Genomic DNA, 6363 nt, shown 5'->3' on the forward strand with positions numbered 1-6363 from the left:
CAAGAAGTTGATGTTGGTTCATAATTTTAACAACGGGTTGGTTTGTAATACTCAAACAATCATAGACACTGTAGTTGGTGGGGTTTATGAGGAAAAGTGCAAATGAGGCATATGACTTGCTTGAAAGATGATCATGAATAACCAATAATGGCCAACTGAGAGAAGCTAATCGAAATAAGTTGCGGGTATGCATGAGATTAACGCCATAACAAAGTTGATAGCCCAAGTGGAGGCCCTATTAAGTTGATGTCTGCTCATGTAAAATAGGCTCAAGTTACTTGTGAGCTATGTGAGGGGCCTCACAGATATGACACTTGCCCGGTGGATGTAAATAGTTTGCCAATGGATTAAGCTAAAGCCATTGGGAACTATCCTCAGAACAACAACTATGGTTACAACTAAGGAGGGGGTCGTCATCAAAATTTTCAAGGGCAGTCTTCAAATCAGCAGCAACAAGGTTCCTACCAATAGAGAAATCAACCCTAAAAAAACCAACAACAGTCCCAACAACAAGGTTCTAGTGGAGACTCTAATCTTCAAATATATTTGTTACTTCAGTTCATAATAGAGACCAGATCTTCCATTAAAACCTTAAAAACTCAGATGGGACAATTGGCTACTCAAATAGCAAATCGTTCTCAAGGTAACTTGCCCAGTACAATAGAGGTAAACCTAAAGGAAAATTATAAGAAAATTACTTTGAGAAGTGGGAAAAAGTATGAGGGCCTAGTGAGAAACAATCGGTGGAAGAAGAGGGTCATGATCAACAAGCACTGGCACTAGAAGAGAAAAAGACTACTGAGGGTCTTACATCAAAAAAAGCTTCACCACTTATCAGCATTGAGCACAATGTAAAAATTCCTTATCTGCAAAGGCTCCACACAAACAGCATGGACAAGTAGTTTTCAAAATTTCTCGAAGTATTCAAGAAGCTGCACATCAATATTCCATTCGCACAGGCCTTAGTTTAAATATCAAGCTATGTTAAGTTCATGAAGGAAATCCTATCCAAGAAAAGAAAGATGAAGGATTACGAGAAAGTGACATTAATTAACTGAAGAGTTCAGTGCGACATTGTAGAAGAAGCTCCCTCCCAAACTAATAGATCCTGAGAGTTTCACCATTAATTCGGCTGGAGTATTTAAAATAGTCTCCTTATTTTGTGTATTCAAACTTGGAAGGAAAGTTGTCTAGCTTTCCTATTTATGGAAATTGATGTAAAAATGGTAAGTTTGATTACACAATTAATTCTTATCTAACCAGCTGTACATTCTGATCTTGTGTGAGTTTCCCATTTTCTTAGATCAGATTTCTTGAAGAGAAAATCGGAGCTAAACTTTCCTTTTATATAAAAGGAAAGTTGTACTTACTGCCCACGATTCTGTAGGTACAGAAATGGAAATTCCTGGGCTGATTGAAGATTTATTTTAGGGAACTTTCTAGTGGGTTGGGGTCTTATTCAGATCGTGTGTAAGCTATCAATAAGGTGTATATTGATTATAAATACACCTTATAGCAGCTAGATTTTGTATCTCTTTCATACACTTGAAATTGTATTCATATCTTTAGGAAAGAGTGTCTTTGTTTTGTAGAGAAGAGATGTTCGACTCTTACTCTGCTTATTTGTAGTTTGTATTGTCTTGAGTCTGTATTCAAATCTACAACAAAGAAGAACATCAGTGCAACCTTCGGGAGAAGGTTTTACAAAACTTTCGAGAGATTGCTTTTCAAGTCCTGCATCCGGAGAATTCACGCACTCAACCTTTGGGAGAAGGTTTTACAAAGCTTTCGAAAGATTGCTTTTCAAGTCTTGCATCGGGAGGATTCAAGCACTCTTCAAGGTGATCGAAAGGATTTTGAGCTCTTGGAGTTTTATCAAGATTCGGTTAGTAGGTAGAATACATCAAGCTTGCGGCATATAATAAGAGGGAGTCTATTTATTCATAGGTCAATTACTTTGTATTTTTGAGACCGATCTAATGAATCTTATCTCTGGGCGTGGCCCCGTGGACTAGTAACAATCTGAAAGGATTGTTGAAACCACGTACAAAAACCTTGCGTGTTTTTACTTTTTTGCACTGTTTGTTTTTCTGGTTTCTTCTGGAGTTGCAGAGGTTTTTTTTGTAACTACAGAAAAAAAAAATTCAGTACCAGTTTCATTATTTTCACATTTAATTAAATAATTAAGGCTAATTAGGATTTTTGCCCCCTGAACTTTGACATGTACCAAATTATGCCCCCTGAACTTTTAAGGTCGTTAAAAATGTCCCCTGAACTATTGAAATTGTTAGATTTAAGGACTTTTGTCAAATTTTATTCAAGTTTACTATTTTAAAGATTATTTATGTACTAAATCATGCTCCCAAACTTTGATATCTACTAAATAATGCTCCTCGAACTTTGACATGTACTAAATTATGCCTTCTGAACTTTCATCCATGCTAGACTTTTTTACTAAAATTGGAAAAAAGTCCTTAAATTCAACAATCTCAATAGTTTAGGGGGCATTTTTAACGATCTTAAAAGTTCAAGGGGCATGATTTGGTATATGTCAAAGTTCAGGGGGCAAAAATTCTAATTAGCCAATAATTAAACTGGGAATATTAAAATACGGAATTTCATTAAGAAATAATCTAAGGTGTAAGGAAAAACCTAAGAGTAGAGAGTAAAATTTGTGTTCAGGCTTTAATTGAAATGTAAAAAACCAAGACTAGAAGAATAATATGACTAACTAATTAGATATTATATAGGAATCTAAATGTTAAATTTTACTATATATCCCACTAAAATCAGAATACTAATCCTATTAGGTTAGTAACATTAATAACAAACACTATATTATATATATTCTAATATACTACAAAACAAACCTATAATATATATATATTTTATACTGTACCACGTACATATATATATATACTAGTTAGAAGTTACGTGCCAAGGCACGTAAGTATTAGTTTTATTTAAAGTTTAATTCTTTATTTTTGTTTAGATTTCTATAACTAAGGTATGATTATGAGAATGATTTGTTGTATTAAAGTAACATTTGTGCTATTATATTTGGTTAGTAAAATATAATTGTGTATATATAAATCTTAACAAAATAATATTTATTATTTACTTATAAAAAATTTAGAAGAACAAGGTATATGTAACAAAAACTAAAGAAAATGTGGGATCTTACAATAGAAAAAAAAATTATTTAGAAAAGTCTTAATAAATGGGATATTATTAGAAAAACTAAAAAGAGTATAGTGAATCTTCTTCCTAATCTTTCCATTAGTTCAGCTGCTTGAACAGTGAATTGATTGTACTTTAGATTCATTGTTCGTTTTGAATCTACATACAACTGAATTCTCTATTTTTTGGCGGATAATTTCTCCGTAGTTTTTTGAATGATGGCAACCTGACAATAATGGGAGGAAATGTGATACTGTATGTAAATGATGCAATATTCTTATTCTAATAAACCAAGCTCCGTGGGGTTGGCTAGACATTATGTAATGTTTATAGGTAAGTAAAAAGATAAAAAAATGCTCAGACCTTGGCTCACTCTCCTATAGTTTTAAATTTTTTAAAAGAAAATAGAAATATATAAACCTGGAAATCTTTTAAGCTCATTAAATAAAGCAAGAGAGGGTAGTTTTATCATGTCCACATATCTGGATAGGTTGTACATGCCTTTGGAATATTATATTTCAATATGTAATTCAACAACATTCCCTCAAAATCATCGGTTGGTAAGAGGAAAAATTTATTATACCTTCACATCTACATTATGAAACTGAGTGTCAATGTCATACACTTGAAACCTGTAGATAAAAGATAAAACTTTAGATATACAATCATCTTAAAACCAATAAGATGCAGATTGTATTTTTTAAGGAAAAAGAAATATAGCTCTAAAACTTACACCAAATACTGCACAACCTCAAAATGATAAGTAAGTGTATGTTTTGTGATCCACGTAGATCTACTGAATTTAAAATTACTTCAGTACGACCAAGCTCTATAAGTGTTTCATGCCTCCTTTTAGTATAAATAACCACCATAGGATCAATCTGAAGTTCAAAAAGTAAAAATTCAAATAATACTCAAAATCAGAGAGATAAGAACGAACCGGCAATGACTTTAAGAAAGTGATGTACTCCATCCACACAGACTTCAGCCGCAATAGATTTAAGAAAGGTCAGGAAAAAGCTACCCTTTAGCATAATAATACTCAAAATGCTATGTTAAGTTTCATAAGGTCGTGATAGACTTATACTGATAGATAATTACACCATACATATAAAAAACAGAGCTATGGAAGAAAGTTTGGACTTACGTAGCAAGAAATTGAATAAATCCATAACCAAATAAAAAACCACCATAGGATCAATCTGAAGTTCAAAAAGTAAAAAACAAGGAATACATGTTAAATAATAACATTACATAATTAAAAGATGCAGCCTCCAAAGATATGGTGAAGTAGCGATCAAGAGCCCAAATCGTTCTTTATGTATGGCTGCTCCTGCTGCGAATTGAAGAGGTTGAGCTTTAGAAATGTAAAACCCTAGGTTTTGAGAGAGAGAGCTCTTGGCCTTTCCAACTATCACTGTATAAAATGATAGTGAGATAGAATCATTAATTATTCTGTATTAAATATATATAAAAACAAATAAAAAGGTAGAATTTCCATTTTTGATTGTAAAAGTAAAAGAATTGAATTTAAATTTTCAAAGAAATTACCTACAAAAATGTGAAGGAAGAGACGAGTGAGAGTGGAAAAGAAACTCTTAGAGAGAGAGACCACCAGTTGAAGAGGGTTTCAATGAATGATGGGGATCATTTCCAATGGGATTAGTTTTCATGAAGAGAGTTTTGGGTGGACTCGTGGTTAGAGTTTCTCTAGGAGGAATTTTAGGGATTTCAAAAGGAATACCTAACTTAGGTAATCTTCTTTTATTTTAATTTTATTAAATCTGTTTATTATTTTGTTGATAAGTAACTTGACGTCAGAATAAAAAAAAAAAATATATATATTAATATTTAAAAGATTGTTTAATTTTTTGAGTTTAATTATTGGGTTTATTTGTTAACGGGAGATCAAACCTAATCGTTAAATTTAACAGAATATTCTTTTACATTTAAGTATATTCTGTTAAACCAATAAATACCATTAGATAGGCACTTTTAATATATAAGGATATATTTATGTATCTTAATATACTGTAAAACAAACCACGTACATATATATATATATTTATGTATCTTAATATACTGTAAAACAAATATATGTATATATATAACAGATATTATCAATGTATCTTAATATTCTGCAAAACAAATATATATATATAAATAACAAACATTATCACACTTAAATTTTAATCTATATGTATGTATTATATATATATATATCATTACCTTATTTATTATGCACTATATAAAGCTAGCTATCATATATTATATTACTTCAATTTTAATAATTAATTACATTAACAAATCACTAACATAAATCATTATTGACATAAATAATATCTCAATTGATAACATGCTTAAACTGAGTACCACAAACTGCGAGTTCGGGTTGCAAGGCCACAAGCTTCTTGTCATCAGTCACTTTTGTTTTAGTTGCCGCCTCTATCATCTGTTGAATGAATTTTTTTAGGCTTTCTCCTACCAGTTGTTTAATATTGGTGATGGATCTTATTTTCATATCATAGTAGCGAGCATCTATGAATTACTTTCGGAAGGCATACTGCAATTCCTTCCAGCTATGGATTGATCTGCGAGCTAACCTTTTCCACCAGTCCTTAGCAGACTTGGTGAGGGCCAGGGAGAAGCATAAGCACTTGGCATTTTCATATACTTTTACCACTTGCATCATTTTTTTATACTTGGCCAGGTGATTCTTCAAATCTGTGTGCCCATCATACAACCTGATATAGGGCATTTGAAAGTTCTCCAAGAGCGGAGCTTCCGTGGTCCTTCTAACATACGGCTCAGGGTCCGCATCCTCAGAGTCGGTGAGGGCCCCACTTTGCTTCCAAACCAACTTCATCAGAGCAGTAATTTGCTCATCTAGCCTTTTGGTGTCATTATCTTGGACATCTCGTCCGCAAACTTTGTCATTTAGATGAACTCTGAGGTCATTCCCTCGTGGCATCACCTTTTCACTTTTAGCCTTTTCATACTTGGCATCAAAACGCCTTCATAGATCTACTGTGGACTAACTTTCATCAGAATATTGCTCTCTGGTCCCTCCATCCCAGCTTACAGAATCACTAGGGAAATTTTTCCTTCCTCTAGGCTCAGGTACTTTCGTACCAGTCTATTTTCGCATAGTAAGACCTTTCAAAGGAAAAGGGAATCTAAGCC

At 32.7% G+C, this 6363-nt stretch overlaps 1 long non-coding RNA gene across 1 annotated transcript; it reads right to left on the minus strand.

The window, feature by feature from the left end:
• Positions 1-3193: 3193 nt before the first annotated feature.
• LOC115718177 (uncharacterized) lies at positions 3194-4851 on the minus strand. Its single transcript, XR_004011769.2, has 4 exons — positions 4732-4851; positions 4435-4597; positions 3914-4061; positions 3194-3812 (listed from the first exon to the last, which is right to left on the minus strand). It is a non-coding gene; the product is annotated as an uncharacterized LOC115718177 (long non-coding RNA).
• Positions 4852-6363: the final 1512 nt, after the last annotated feature.

Source organism: Cannabis sativa, chromosome 5 (assembly GCF_029168945.1).
Source record: "Cannabis sativa cultivar Pink pepper isolate KNU-18-1 chromosome 5, ASM2916894v1, whole genome shotgun sequence".
NCBI classification, from domain to species: domain Eukaryota; kingdom Viridiplantae; phylum Streptophyta; class Magnoliopsida; order Rosales; family Cannabaceae; genus Cannabis; species Cannabis sativa.